Source organism: Trachemys scripta, chromosome 3 (genome assembly GCF_013100865.1).
Source record: "Trachemys scripta elegans isolate TJP31775 chromosome 3, CAS_Tse_1.0, whole genome shotgun sequence".
Lineage (NCBI taxonomy): Eukaryota > Metazoa > Chordata > Testudines > Emydidae > Trachemys > Trachemys scripta.
The window spans coordinates 120440517-120457047 of NC_048300.1; the positions used below are offsets into that span (position 1 = coordinate 120440517).

General features: G+C 43.4%; 1 protein-coding gene across 5 annotated transcripts in view; it reads left to right on the forward strand.

Moving 5' to 3' along the window:
- The window catches only part of FYN (FYN proto-oncogene, Src family tyrosine kinase), a 191180-nt gene that overhangs the window by 80144 nt on the left and 94505 nt on the right, over positions 1-16531 (forward strand). For all 5 annotated transcript variants that reach the window (XM_034765849.1, XM_034765850.1, XM_034765847.1 and 2 more), the window contains one exon: positions 7364-7423. The gene's annotated coding sequence lies outside the window, so the exon portion shown is untranslated. The remainder of the gene's footprint in view (positions 1-7363; positions 7424-16531) is intronic.

A 16531-nucleotide genomic window follows, 5' to 3' on the forward strand; every position in this document is an offset into this window, starting at 1 on the left:
CATTATGTTTGTACATATTTCAGCCTTCTCTGCCACGTATCCACACATCACCTTGATCAGCAGTCCTCAAAAAGTGGTCTCTAGAGAGTGGGCAGTGACAGTTTTTTTTCATGCTTCCAGCTGCTTCAGCCCATGTCAAGGATTTCCCTTACAAAGAGAATGGATGACGGTAGAAGTAGGTGAACACAAGAAGGATTCTGCTTAGCTCCTGCCATGTAGGTGGAGAAGGAAAAGGAGCCAGGGACTGGACAACCAGGTGAACTGGAGATGTGCGCGCCATCAGTTGAAACTCTAGCAGGAATGCCAATGGGGCTGGAGCCATCAGTGTGAGGGAAGGATCCAGGGGAGAAGAGCCAAGCAGCATGTGTGGGAGGAGAAAGGAGCTCCATACAGGGAGGCATATGCAGCGGGAGTGGCAGGCCAGGGATAGGGGAATGCCGGATATGGCACCAGGTGATAAAGAAGCATGTGCTGGTCGATAAAGGAATAGATCAGATGTGACAGAAGATTAAAGAACCAAAAAGTGATTTACACTCTTTAAAATGACAAAACATTGAATTAAACGCATCTAAAAATACCTAAGTATTTTCCTAAAGTTTTTTTTCTACATAAACACTTGCTGCTATTGTGAGAGTGATGGATCCTCACAACTGCAATTGGGACTCTGAGATCTGTTTCTCCAAGATGTAGCCTGCACCATGAGAATGCTCATTCAGAGCTTAAATACTACGGAGATGGTGCTGGAGATAAACATACTATTCCTGTCTCTCCATTTTCTTTGGGGCATGGTAGAGACCAGTTGCCCTTGCTCATGTCTTGAAGTTTGCTGATGCAAAATGATTCTATGAAAACCACTGGATTTCTGAAAGAAGCTGGTACCCTACTTATCCCGCTTTATAGACACTGCCCTCTTTCTTTCTGGATTTCATCCCCACTGAGAGGAGAGTCATCAAAAGTCAATGGATAGTCTTAATGGATTTGGCTGGTGATGTCCAGGGTTTTGTCAGTCACAGCGGGGGAGAATGGGGGAGTCAATTCCCTTAGGAGCTCCCTGTTTGCTGCCTCTGGATTCCTCCTCCTGATGACTGGGCTTTTTCATATTATGTGCCTGCCATCTGGAACCCTCATTTATCAAAGAATGGCTTCAAGCTAACAGGGATGGCTCTGTTTCTCTGTGTAACCTAAACGTTTCCTTGATTTAAAAAAAAAAAGGTTTTATTGTTGGAAACCTTTCGGATGTTCACAGAACAAGAGTCCTTTATGTATAGTTTGGCATTGTATGGTACTAGATTGCTTTATGTAGGCAGAATTTAAGCTGTACAGTTTCTGTATGAATTAGGTATAATTTCCCTGTGTGTGTTTTCTGTGTTCAATTCTGTATTTTTTCAGAAGTGTCTTTTGTTGTTGTTAATAGGATTAAAAATATAAAGTAGGTGGGCTTTGGAAAAGCAATGAACACCGAAAATCACTCAATTCTGAATAAAATTGGGCACGCCATGTGAAGGCCAATGTACAAATCATAGGGGATACCAATGTCACTAGGATAGCACGGAGACCCCAGTGTGACTAGGAAAGGTGGAGCAAAATTTGTACTAACATCCTGCAATTACAATCTATTGAAGAGAGGGTAATACTTAATAGATGAATATATGATCCAGAAAAACCCACTCATTTAAAATAGAGAATGTAAGTTTATGGAGAGGTATAATAAATCTAAACTATAGTGCTAAAATCTATAATACACTAGCGTCAGTATTTTGCACAGTAGTGAACACCACCTTTCTTTATACAGTAGATCCAAATCTTACAATAGAACCTTCACTAACTGCAGATACTGACCCAGGTTTCTCAATGCTAACGAAACTTTTAAACTTGTACCTGTTTTCATCTTTTTTTCCTCCTAATTGTAATCATGTGAAGTAGCAGGATAAGAACCAAAATATGAGATTCTGACTGGGTTGTTTTGGGCAGCCAGTAAGGCTAAATAATGCCTATTTATTAACCGGATCCAACCCAGCCATTGAAACTGGCAGTATTTTGTCAGTATTTATTTGGAGACTTTTCTATGACTCTCCTCACTGTAATATCTGAGCAAACACGAGTAAATCTGCCCTCCTAAATCCCCCTCTTACAGATGGGGAGCTGAGGCACAGGTGGATTAAATGACTTCCCACATTAAACTTGTCCCAGAACCGAGACCTCAGAGGCCCAGTCCAGTGGTTAATAAGGTCATCCTTCTGCTCCAGTAGATAAGCCAGAGGGATCTCTCTCAAGTTTTTGCATCAAAAGTCTTTTCTCACTAATAAGAACCAGCTACCATTATCAGTAGCATGCAGTGTATTGTAGCCGTGTCAGTCCCAGGATGTTAGAGACACAAGATGGGTGAGGGGATCTCTTTTTTATTGGACCACTTCCCTTGGTCTGTGTGGCTTGAAAGCTTTTGTCTCTCATCAACAGAAGGTGGTCCAATAAATGATATTACCTCACCCACTTGTCTCTGTATTATCAGTAGTGACAGAAATCATATTGGCATCACTGCCTTAACCGACAACTGGTGGTGATTTTCATTAAAAATGTATATATATTTCAGTTGGAACATTCAGAGTTTGTCTGGAGTGCTTTCATTAATTTCTTTGGTTTATTATTTATTTGAGTAAAGTTAAGCTTGCCATCTATGGGCTTGATTCAAAGCTCATAGTGGATCGGAGCCTTTCCACGTGCTAAAAAGATACATGATTTTAATGTCAGTCAGTGAGCCGTCTTCCTCCATTGTTAATACTGGAGTTAACTCTGTGTCTGGTATTGATGACACACTATCCCCCTGGGGGGGGGGGAAGCTCTGTGGTTTGAGCATTGGCCTGCTAAACCCAGGATTATGAGTTTAATCCTTGAGAGGCCATTTAAGGAACTGGGGTAAAAATCTGTCTGGGGATTGGTCCTGCTTTGAGCAGGGGGGTTGGACAGATGACTTCCTGAGGTCCCTTCCAACTCTGATATTCTATGATTCTATGACAGAGGTCTAGTTGAATATTGAGTGTGGATAAGTAAAGGTGGTCTCATGAAACAGGAAATATCACTAATGTGAGCTGTAACCATCACAGTGGCTATAACCATAAAAAGGTTTTGTCTTTTATAAAACATGTTATAATTTCAAAAACTATTTTTATGCCAGACTTCTACATGTCCCTAAGCTCCATCCATACAGTAGCTTCCACTGTTTGGTAATATAAATGATGTATAAAAGCTATATTGGATGCCATTGCTAAATAAATTGTTGTTGTGTATGTAACTTTCATTATTTTATATTTTATACTTTCATGATCTTATATTAGTATCCAGCTTTTGCTACTTTACTTTAATGGTGGGAAAGGTATGGGACACCTAAAGGCAAAAAATAAATAAAAATAGATGGAATAAACAAAATGTGATGGTCTGGATTGCGCTAACGTTTTTTATTGCTGCTTTTTTGAGGAGACTGACATGGGTCAGGAATAATTCCAATTAAAATATTATATAAAGAAGGTTGTTTTAAGGCACACTAACATATGTATATTTTTAGATACATTAAAAATCAAAATGAGTGAATTAAAGAGAGGATTTCTACCTTTCAAATAGTGTTTTGTCGTTCACAATACCCTATCCCCTCCTTATTCTTTTCTCCCAATGTGACGAAGGGAATGGATCTAAAGTTTCCTTGGGTTCCCCATATTACATACCTACAAGTGATGATAGTACCCCTTTCGACATTATGCTTTTCCTGTGTATGCACTGACCCTTGCTAGCCTCCTTGTGGCTAGAGCTGATCAAAAGTTGTCATTTGAAACTTTTTTCAAACACAAAAAACCTTTATTTTTGTCACACAGAAGAAGACACTTCCAAGGGAAATGTCTATTATTTTCTATTTATTTTTCAGTTTTCATTGAAAATCACAAAACTGAAATTTCAGTGTCGGGGAGAGAGGGGCTGAATTTTATTTTCAACAAACCCAAAAACTTCTGAAGAAAAATTAATGAAAACCTTTTTTTTTTTTTTTTTTTTTTTTTTTTTTTTTTTTTTGAAACTTGTAATAGGACCAAACAACATTTCCTGACCAGCTCTACTTATAGCACTGTTCGGGGAAGAAGACCAAAATATCTATGGCTTAGACCTTGTATTCAAGTTATTGACTTTTTCTGTCCCTGCCTCTCCCAATGTCTGTTTAGTTCCTCTCAAAGGTGCCTGTCAGTGATTGGAGACTATTAACAATATCAGAATTCTATTTCAGATTGTCTTCAATTAAAAGGATTGTTGTTTTGGTGGTATTGAAGTAGAATAAAGAATTATGAACTCTCTGTGTGTCTATCTGTACAGGCACTACAAACAGGTCCTCTAAGTAGGTTCTAAGCTTAAATTACAGAAACTTGAAATTTTACTTCTATCATTGGAGAAGCCTTTTGTGCGCTCAGCCTGCCACTGTTCAACCACCTATACAGCACCATCATTTGGTTCCAAAGTCCGTGTAACCAGAACTGTTGCTTCCCTTTATAGGAAACACATCTTTCGTTTCTTCTCCCCAAACACCAGGTTTCCTCTGTAAATAGAGACAGACAGGCCGCATATTACATTACTTTCCAAAATTAGGCCAAAATAACAAAACTTGACAAAATCCCTGAACTTTTTGAGGCATGCTAAAATGTTTCATTTCGTGAACCTTTAACAAGATACTCTGCCCAAATGAGTAAATAGGATTTCCTACCTGTGGTCAAACAAAAAGACCTATCAAGCCTGTGTCTCAAATGTTTTCCCACCCTACTGTCCAGTTCCACTGAGGGAGGGCTTAGTGTATCGAGTTCCTGCAGTGTGCAAGCTGCCAAGTGTATCCAAGGCTATAGTGAGAATTCTGTAGTATTCACGTTATAACAAACCATAGGAGGTAATATTTTAGTTTCCTTTACTGTTTGACTGTTAGCAAATAAAGGGAATCCTGCACTTCTGTTTCTGGCCACTATTGGTTCACTGGATTGGTATATGAGAGATGTCCTGGGTTTTGGCCATCTCTCTTTAGGACAAGAAGGCCAATTCTTGAAAGACTTAGAAGCCCACACTACTGCAGGGAGAAGTTCATGGTTTTGGTTGTAAGGCCCCAATTTCTGCTTTCTGAGGTTTTAAAAATGTTTGATTGCTTTAACTTCTAGCAGAACAAAGTATAGAATTGCTTCATTCAGACAAAATACAAGATAGATGTAAAGAAATTCAAACAAACTTTGACTGATAATTTTGAGGCAATAATGTAAAGTCAGCAAGGAACTGAAATAACCATCTTGTTCTCTCACCTGTCTTTAAAGATAACTATACCCTACATCCCAATTTGGGACATTCGCTATTCAAGAGCATTCAAAAGCCTTTCTCCTCTTAAAACTTTAACTGCCTCGGTACTTACGTTACCCATATTGTTTTGCGGTAGAAGTAGATTTTTTAATTGCTTTTTTTTTTTCCAACCCAAATGCCTAGCAGCTAAGAGGGAAATGGACTGTACTGGAATTAGAAGTGTCTTAACCAAGTCTCAGAAAATGATTTCAATGCAATCTTTTCTAGTGTCTTCAGGAATTCCACCCAGCTATAAACTTGGTGATCATTTTACTCTCAAACACCAAACTAACAGAAATGGGCTCTTGCCCCCCGTCTTATTTTCAAGATCCATAACAAGTGTTTGTGACCCTAATACTTCAGAGGAAATATTTTTCACTTTTATTTTCAGTTTTCCTGATAGAGTCCTTTATGCCAAATCTTTACAACATCAAACTCTGAGCAGTTAGACTTAAGGTATTGTAGACCTGCTTCCCATTCTGGTCCAGAGCATTGTAGGTCCAACCCCTGTGATTTAGAGATAGAGTTTTAGATTTGGAGGCTTTTTTTTTTTTTTAATCAGGATTTTCCCATACTATAGATTCCTTCAGCTACTTCTGTGTAAAGATAGTCATATAATCTGATCTGAAAAAGGTAATCCAACCCAGGAAATCATCTCTGCTTCCCCTCTTACACATGTGCATGCCATGATTTTGGGAAGGTTACTGGTGTAATAATCAACACTGTAACCTCTGCAATGCTGTTGCATCAATAATTCAGGCCCTTAAATCTTTCGTGCAAAGTTGTAGCCACCTCTATCCTGGAAAATCTGGACCCGTACTCTCTATTTCTTAGAAGATTTTCTATTTGGGCTGCAAACTCCGCATATTTTCTCCCTTCTCTTTTGGTTCTGATGAAACATTTTTCCATATGATTTGGGTATTTAGTCTAATTCTTCTAACAAAGCAGCTGTTATCAGAATGCATGCACGTGGAGTCAGTGCTTGTACTTCTGAAGCCTTTCTGCCTAATGAAGGAGCTAGAAAACTCGCTCTTTTCCATATTTAGCCCCACTCTTAATACAAAGACATTGAAAAGTTTTTTTTAAAAAACTGCTTTATATCATTACTGTGTTGATGTAGGGGGAAAAACCTGAAACTAATTTTTGACATGTAGTTACATACATGTCTATTTCCATTTACTAAACCATCAGGTACTGTTGGCAGAGTCCTTTCCCTCCCCTCAGTTTTGAGTCCATGCTTGTGCTCTCTCCCCCAAATTTGTATACTAACAAAAATGCAATTTCTCTCTCCTCCAGCGTGGGTTTTTTTTGTTTTTTTAAATTGTTTTGACATTGCTGCTAGTGGACACTCAGAGTCATTCAAATGATTTAGCCGGAAGAAAAAATAGCTGTCATCTGAAATTTACTCAGTCTTGGCAAAATAGTGGCAATTGTCAGTGTTACTCGCCATGCTTCTCAAACTGTTCCTGAAATCTGTCTTGATACATGTCCGTCTAGTTTTTTTTAAGCTTTTGCTAATTGCACTCCATTGTACATACAAACAAAATCTAAAGATTGATTTTCTAGACATATTTCTTTTCTTACATGTGGATTTCAAATCTACTAAAAGCTTAGGACAGACTGCAGTAAAAAACAACGTATCAATTCCTTTGCTTTACCTTTGCAATTAAAATAATTGGCAGATTTTCATTGCTGCTGCTACCTGTTGCATATTATTGCCCTTACATCGCTGAAACTTGAATAAGCAGTAGTCAGTAACGATGATCTGTCTGAGCAGGTCTGAAGGGATTCTGTAATCATTTTAATGTTTTGTGTGATGAACTGATGGATTTCGGAAATGAGTTGTGAAAGATCAAATCCAATTATCTCTTGCCTAAAAATGGAGGGGGGCAAAGGTACAAGTGGGAAAAAGTACTGTAATATAATTCACATTGCTTTAGTTGTGAAAATAAGTCAGTCACTAAGCTTTCTCTCTCTCTCTCTCTCTCTCTCTCTCTCTCTCTCTCTCTTTTTGCAGAACCTGTTTTAGAAGAAATGTGGTGAATATCAACTTACTTTAGTTGGGGGGGACATTCTGGTAAGTGGTGCTGCCTTTTATTGCTTTTATTTTACAGTGATGATTGTGGAGGGAAACTGTTTGAACCTTTTTCATTTCCAGTTTGAAAACTTATCTTGCTTGGGGAAAATCTAACTTTACAAAGATACAGTCATTAATGCTGATTCTGTTCTATTCTATTTATTTATTTATTGTTATGGAGACTTTCAGGAGATAATGAGATATGTTTTAAAAAAAAACATGCTGGGCCTTAAGGCAAGGAATGCACTTGATAGTTTAATTGCTGAATGGCTTCTGCTTAGTGCTGCAGCTGTTATAAAGTACTTAAAAGCCTCTAAGCTAAAACCTAAAGCAGGGGAATCATAAAGACATAATGTCCTTCCCCTCACCCCCCCCCCCCCCCCCCAAAAAAATGCATGGTAACTGTCACAGTTTCAGGATAACACCTGTGTCACGCACCTCTGTTGTCCACTCCCAGAGTGCCCAGTCAGTTCTCCAGCCATCCCTATTTCTGAACAGGGAACCCTTGTCCAACTGCCTTTTGATCGGGGGAGGGTGGTTTTAAGCCTGCATACACTCCTGCCTTACCCTGTGATATCGCCAGCCAGCCTGACTGCCAGCGCCTGCACTTTGTTAATAGCTGTTAGAGAAAAAGCAGTGTATTGCTCGCAGTTGCATGTTACCACACAGCTCTTTCTAAGCTAACACATTTATTCTTAAGATAAAAACATTACAAAAAAAAACATAATAAAAGCAAAGATTTAAAAAAATGTTAAACATACCGGGAATCAGTCTTATGGATACCTAGTAGGCCAAAGTCTTTCCAACCTTTCTGCAATATTTGGGGGCCCTCCTTGGACAGAAGGTCCTGTCCATTTTGCTGGTTCAGAAAAAAGGCTGAGTCCATTTAAACCCAGACTTTTTATGTCTTTGCTAGTCTCTGGAAACCCCAGTTTAGACTAATATATGTAAGCCTCCCCAGGAGTTGGTACCTCTCTGGAGGTATTTACAACCTAAGTGATTTACCTTAATCACCCCCACTGTTTTTGGTTCCTAGAGATACTGTGGTAACCTTCCTCCCTGGAGTTGCATATGATGTCTGGCCCACAATGATACATAAGCCATTCAGTAACTTAATAAGGTATGGTCCCCAAGGATATTGCATGGGGTTGCAATATCCATCACAGTAATAGAGTAGAAAACTAAAGTTATAGTTCAGGTAGAGATGGCACATTCCTTTGCAACAGTGTTTTCAATCACAGAGAACTCTTTGGACTGAAATCTCTCAGTCACTCCTGGGAGTTAACAATTGGGACAGTTGCTCCCCACCCAGCAGAAGGAGACAGAGCTGTTGCATTTCTTTGAGTTCAGGTCCTAGGTTCAGTTGTCAGTCACGGGTGACCCAGCCAGGGGCACCATTACATAATGGCCTTGTCAGCTCCTATATTTCATTTGTTTGTCTCCCAGCAAGTAGAACATCAGTATGTTGGCTGGTTAGACTAAACAAAAGGAGAGATGGGAGTAGGCAGGTAGGGTGATCATGTGCTGTTTTGGGTGAAGGAAGGGCTCTGTTTCAACTGGGTTTACTAAAACAAGGGTTTTTCCTGTTTCTTCCATCAGCTGCATGTGACCTGTGAGCACCTTAAGTGGTACTGCTGACTTTAGGCCATAGGTGGCATTGCCTAACAATAGTTTAGCTTATCATTCAGGAGCACCATCTGGCATTACTTGCTTCATCTCCGCTAGCACCCCCATTCACTTCTCCACTGTGCAAGGGACATAACCTTTGCTCTCAACTGTACTCAGAACAGGGCTTCTAGGACCACACATCGCCTTAGGCAAGCAGCTGTCCCTTCTACAGAAACCTCCATACTGAACAGCTCCCTCCTGCCTTCCCCCAGGCACTTCTCCCACCAAAGCCTAGAGGCTCTTTCCTCCCTCTCATCTATACCTGCTCTTGCTGCCCTGGAGTAAATCATTTATTGCCACCATTTACCATGTGCACCTCCCTGTTTGTGGCTAGGGACATTTAATCCTTTCATTCAGCCAGCTGCCTAACCACGCACCTTCCAGGAATTAATGTGTTTTGGCATCAGATGTGGGTGTGATTGGTGGGTGCAAGAGGAATGAAAGGAAAATGCATGTGAAAGTGAGGGAAGAAAGAAGGGGGTAAAGTAAATGAGAGGGGGATGTAAAATGACAGAATAAAGTGAGAAAGGGGAAAAAGAAAACAAGCATAAAAACAATGGAGGAGGAGAATAAATGGCAAAAATATGGTAGAACATGGATAAGATGAGATTGAAAAAGATTAATTTAAAAGGAATGTGACCTGTGGAAAATAAAGGGACTGGGAGAAAACAGCAAGAAGACCAATGAAGGGTTAAATTGTTCTCTCCCTCCCTTTTCTGTAACTTGTGCTAGATCCTATTTAGAAAGGAGGGAAGATGAAGAGAAATAAGGAGCTGGAAGAGGAAGGAATGGCCACCTCCAATTTTCAGAGCTCTTTCACATGAACCTCCCTCACCACAGCCAACATTTTGCCATGAAACATAAATACTAAGTGTTATCTATGTATTATTTGTATTGCAATAGTACCAAGAAACTAGGCACTATACAGACAAATCGTAAAAAGATGATCCCATCCCACAAGAGCTGACAATTTTTTCATGAGACAAGAGACAACAGGTGGATCTGACAAACAAGAGAGCACAAAGTAACAATGAGATGATTAACCCCCTTTTGTGCTGTGCCCACCCTCCCTTTCCTCCCCATGCTCACAAGACAGGTCATTTTCAAAATCTAGTCATCCTATCGGCAACACCACATGAGGCACCAACTACCTACAGGTTTTTGATCCCACATGCCAGTCTTGTGAGAGTGCAGCTTGGCTGACAGCTTGCAAGGACCCCAGGTCCGACAGGGTGTTGTGAGGGTAGGAGGAAGTAACACTAGTTGAATGCCCCAAACCCCCAGGGAATGAAATGCTCATGAGAAAAGCCCTGAAAGCTTTCTCTTCTCCCAGTCTTCTTGTTCGCCTCAGGCCCATTATGTAGTCTTTCTACAATACTCTCGCTCCAGCCCAAGTTCAGAAGCTTTGCAGCAAAGCAGTAGACTCAGGGTACGTCTACAGTACAAAATTAATTTGAAGTTATTTTATTCGAATTTCCAGAATCGAGTTCATACATTCGATGTTGTGTCCCCACTAAAGCGCGAGAATTCGGCGGAGTGCATCCACATTACCGAGGCTAGCATCAAATGTCAGAGCGGTGCACTGTGGTAGCTATCCCACAGTTCCCGCAGTCCCTGCCACCCATTGGAATTGTGGGTTAAGCTCCCAGTGCATGATGGGGCAAAAACATTCTCATGGGTTTTTCTGGGTGTGTGCCATCATTCGCTCCTCCCTCCATGAAAGCTACGGCAGACGCCATGCTGCCAGCAGACAGTGCAGCACGGTGCACCGCTTGTCTCCTGGTATGTTGAATTCCACTTCGAATGTCCTCGGCCATCGTGAACGGAGACGCACAGCTTCCGCTGCTTTCTCCAGATTGTCTGTGCTGGGCTCCTGTGGAAGCTACAGAAGGCAACAATTCCCCACCGTTTCTTGGCCATCGTGAACAGAGGCACACAGACAATCTGGAGAAAGCAGTGGAAGCTGTCCTGGGCTCCCGTGGAAGCTACAGAAGACAACCATTTACCGCCTTTTATCGGCCATCTTGAACCGAACAGCTCATTTTGCGCCCTTTTTCAAGGATTAGCCGTGCAGGCACCATTGCGTGGCAAACATAGAGCCCGCTCAGATTTCTGCTGCAGTTTTGACCATTGTAAATACTTGGCGCATTATCCAGCAGTATGTTCAGTACCTGCAAAACCAGGCAAGGAAGCGACGACAGTGCGATTACTATACTGATGGGGACATGGACACAGACATTCCTAGATGAATAGCATGTGGCAATTGGGAGATCATGGTGGCATTGGGCCAGGTTCATGCCGTGGAACGCCAATTTTGGGCCCAGGAAACAAGCACAGACTGGTGGAATCGCATAGTGTTGCAGGTCTGGGATGATTCCCAGTGGCTGCGAAACTTTTGTATGCGTAGGGCCACTTTCATGAAACTTGGTGACTTGCTGTCCCCTGCCCTGAAGCGCAAAGACACCAAAATGAGAGCACCCCTCACTGTTGAGAAGCAAGTGGCCATAGCACCGTGGAACCTTGCAACGCCCGACAGCTACCGGTCAGTCGGGAATCACTTTGGAGTGGGCAAATCTACCGTAGGGGCTGCTGTGCTGCAAGTAGCCAACGCAGTCATTGACCAGCTGCTATCAAGAGTAGTGACTTTCGGAAATGTGCAGACCAGTGTGGATGACTTCAATGTGCTGGGGTTCCCAAACTGCGGTGGGGCGATAGACGGAATGCATATCCCCATCTTGGCTCGGCACACCGTGGCGGCCAGTACATAAACAGCAAGGGGTACTTTTCCATGGTGCTGCAAGCACTGGTGGATCGCAAGGGACATTTCACCGACATCAATGTGGGATGGCCGGGAAAGGTGCATGACACGTGCATCTTCAGGAACTCTGGTTTGTTTAAACAGCTGCAGGAAGGGACTTACTTCCCAGACCAGAAAATTACTCTTGGGGATGTTGAAGTGCCTATAGTTATCCTCGGTGACCCAGCCTACCCCTTAATGCCATGGCTCATGAAGCAGTACACAGGCACCCTGGACAGTAGTAAGGAGTAGTTCAACTATAGGCTGAGCAAGTGCAGAATGATAGTAGAATGTGCTTTTGGATGTTTGAAAGGGCGCTGGCGCAGTTTACTGACTCGGTTAGATCTCAGCACAACCAATATACTAATTGTAATTGCGACTTGTGTGCTCCACAATATCTGAGAGTAAGGGGGAGACTCTTATGGCGGGGTGGCAGGTTGAGGCAACTCGCCTGGCTGCCAATTTCGCACAACCAGACAACAGGGCAACTAGAAGAGCGCAGCGGGGCGCGCTGTGCATCAGAGAAGCTTTGAAAGCCAGTTTCATGACTGGCCAGTGTACGGTGTAACAGTTCTGTTTGTTTCTCTTGAAGTTACGCGCACCCTATATATATGAAAGGAAATAAAGTCAAAATTGTTTAAAAACTGTTCTTTATTATTTGATGCATAATAATTGAGAGAAATTAGAAGGTAGACTGTGGGGACGGGGTTGGGTTGGGGGGTGGAGGAGGGAAGGACAAATCCAGAAACGGAATTAAAAGTTCGCACATGCCAGCTTTCTGGTGCTTGGGCAATCCTCTGGGGTTGAGTGTGTGGGTCCCCATAGCCTCCCCCCTCGTGTTCTTGGGCATCTGAGTGGGCAGGCTATGGAACTTGGGGAAGAGGGAGTTTGATTATATAGGGGCTGCAGCGGAAGTCTGTGGCCTTGTTGCCTTTCCCGCATTAGATCCACCGTGCAACGGAGCATGTCAGTTTGCTCCCCCATGAGCTTGACCATAGCGTTCTGCCAACTCTCATCGTGCGCCTCCCTCCTCTCTTTGTGTTCCTGTAATGCTTTACGGGACTCCGCAATTGTTTGCCTCCATGCATTCAGCTGGGCCCTATCAGTGCGGGAGGACTGCATGAGCTCAGTGAACATGTCATCCCGTGTTCGTTTTTTCCGCCTTGTAGTCTGGGCCAACCTCTGGGATGGAGTAGATAGGGGCTGCGTTGAAACATTTGCACCTGCGGGAGGAGAAAAGGAGAGGGTAGTATTTTAAAAAATACATTGCAGAGAACAAAGGGGGCACTTTTGGTATGAGTAAGCCATCACACACGGCCAGGCAACAGAATTCATCTTGCAGGCAGCCCCTGGGGGGGCATGCAGGGTTCTGCTTCTTCTACATTCATTTCAATGCTTTCAAACTTCTGGGCCCCCTTTCCCACAGCAAGCAACGCCTGGTGTGTTTGCCATATAAAAGGAGGGCCTGTGGGCTCTCTGGGATGATCACTGCACACAACAACTCCCCCTCCTCCCCCCCCCCCCCACCGCGTGGCTCCGATCAGGCTCAGAGTAGGGATGAGCTGAGCCATTTACTGTAAATGAGAACAACCCAGCGCGGCTGGGTTCCCCCACCCCCCCACCGCGTGGCTCCGATCAGGTTGTCACTCACCAGAAGTACCTTCTCCAGGGTCATGGAACAGGAGCCCACCTTGGGAGTGAGGGGAGGCTTTTGGATCTAGCGTTAAGATTAGTTTCTGGCTAGGGGGGAAAATGGATTCCCCACTTGCCGCCTGTGCACTGTCCTCCTCCTCCTCTTTGTCCTCCAATGTCCCTTCCTCCTCGCTCTGTGCAACTCCCCTCTTGCAGGTGTCCACGGACAGTGGTGGGGTAGTGGTGGCACCTCCCCATAATCGCATGGAGCTCACGGTAAAAGCGGAATGTATGGGGCTGGGACCCAGAGCGCCCGTTTGCCTCCCTGGCTTTTTGGTATGCTTGCCTGAGCTCCTTGATTTTTGTACAACACTGCTCTGTGTCCCTGGAGTAACCTCTTTCTGTCATGGCCCTGGAGACTTTAGCATAGGTATTTGTGTTCCTTTTTTTGGAACGTAGTTCTGCTATAACAGACTCGTCTCCCTAGCATGTGATGAGATCCGGTACCTCCCGTTCGGACCATGCTGGAGCTCATCTGTGAATCCGGGACTGCGTGATCTCCTGTGATGGTGGACTCTGCATGGTCGCCTGTGATGGTGGACTGTGCTGATGGTCACCTGTGCTGCTGGTTACCAAAAAGAAAACGAAATTCAAAAGTTCCTGGTGCTTTTCCTGCCCACCTGCCTAGTGCATTGCAGTTGAGAGCGTTGACCAGAGCGGTCACAAGGGAGCTGGGATAGCTCCCGGAGGCCAATAACGTTGAATTGCGTCCACAATACCTTTAACCCGGGATTGCGATCTCGATTTAAGCGCTACTCCACTTGCCGAGGTGGAGTACAGAAATCGAATTAAATCGAAAAAAAGTTTGGTCATGTGGACGGAATTTTTTTTTTTAAATAACTCGGCTAATTCTGAAATAACAGGCTAGTGTAGACGAGGCCTCAGCCCTGCAGCTGCCTCTAGGAGAGGCCTAACCTTGGTGTCAGGAAGCCCAGCTCCTCTTTTTGTTCCCAGAGAATCACCACCAGCAGAAGACTGAACCACTACTCTCCCTGCAAATTGGGCTCAACATGAGATTGGGCAGGGATTCCTTTCAAGAAAGGACATGCAGGTTGCAAAGGAGGTCTACTCCATTCTCTGCTGTTGGAAGATTCCAATATAGAATTGCCTACAGAGATGTAAATCTAAAACTCAAAGATGAGCTCTGAGAACACTGGATTTTTTTTCCCTGACCGAAGAAAGGATATATGCCTTGGTTTTGTATGAAAAGATCTGGATTAGCCAATATATAGATTTAAAGGTAGATTGCGTAACCTAATACAAAGCGCATCATCTGCTATTAAAGATAAGAAATAATAGCAAAAAAATTGCAGAAATTTTGCTAATATCAGAATTTAGCAAAGAAATTAAATGCGTTCTAAAACCTATACAGATGTACTTAAACAATATTGATATTTCTTATTTTAAGCAATTTTCTGATGACAGTTTAGCTTTTGTACTGAGAACCATGTATGATGTGCTGTTGCAGCTATATCACGCACAAGGAGAGGCTGACTAAGAATATTTAACTAAAATTGCTCACAGACCCCAGGATGTAGAGTAGTGAGCCTCAGAATAGTAACGTGAGCTCACTACCCCAAGAGACTTCTGCAGTGGTTTGTTACCATAGTGGAAGACAGACCTGAGGGATAACACAAGCAGCTAGTGATCCCAATAAAGTCCAGCTTTATGTCAAGTGCTGGCTAAACTATAAGAAGCCAAGGAGTGCCCATGGGCTTCCTGGATTGGAAGATGCTAATGTTTGATATAGGTCACGCCTCAAGAGCTAGGGAGTACATCTGGGCAAAGCCATAGTCTAAGGGCAGTGGTCCTTGACTTTAAAGAAATGGTCCATCGGCAGACTTAGGTGGTTGGACTGCTCTGGTAAATTTCCATTCAAAGAACAAGAATGCAGCAGTCTAAGTTGAGTCAAAGAGCATGATTGGCCTGTAGAAAAGGAGCACCAGGAGCAACAAGATAGCTGAAGTATGTCCCCTGTTGTCATGGAGAGAGCACGGCCTTTCTAGCCTGGCGGTGCAGGGTGCTGATAAACCTGGAGAATGAGAAATCAATCCCAGGGTGTTTTAAGCAGATGCCTTGAAAATGGGGGTCAGTCATGAGCTTGTTAGCTCAACTCAGAGTCCAAACAAAAGGACAAGGAGCTTTTACAGAAGGTTAAAAACCCCTTATCAAACAGTACAGGCATATTAGCAATCAATTGGCGCTTCAACTTAGAGTTCATTTATTTTTTCCCTGGCCCTTGAGATTGCCAGATCCCCAGGAAAACTCCTCCTTATTGCCTCAAATTGGTCAAGGAAGTGTGGTTCGCAGATCTAGTAAATCTGTCCATGGAAAGACCCATCACACTGCTGGTCACAGAGCATCTGCTTAGGCAACTTGCCTCAGCCCCAGCTCACTTTGGACTTTTATGGCATGGCTGCTAAGTAGCTGAGCCTCAAATTTTAGGGGACTGTCCACTAGCCAAGTCTAGTATGCTATACTTTTGAAAACAATCTATTTCCCTGACCTATTTAGAGGTAGAGGAGAATGAAAATAGACTACTAGCAGTCTACAGTTGCAGACATCCTGGAATTTCTGCAAGCCCATCCGGATGTGTGTGCATGCCAGTTCCATTCTGTTGCTACTACTGTCTGAAGTCTGGGGTTCTGTTGTTCTCACAGCCCCTCACTTAAATTCCATCTGCTTTACCTTATAGTAGGGTTACCATACATCCTCTTTTTCCCAGACATGTCCGGCTTTTCGGCAGTCAAACCCCCGTCTGGGGGGAATTGCCAAAAAGCCGAACATGTCCGGGAAAATGGCGGCTCTGCTCCTCCCCTGACTCTTCGGCTCTGTTTAAGAGCCGAGCTGCCCGAGCGCTATGGGCTTCAGGCAGCCCCCTTGCCTCCGGACCCCAGCCGCCGGCCGGGCACTTCCCCTCCCGGGCTCCGGCGGCGCAGGGTCCGGAGGCA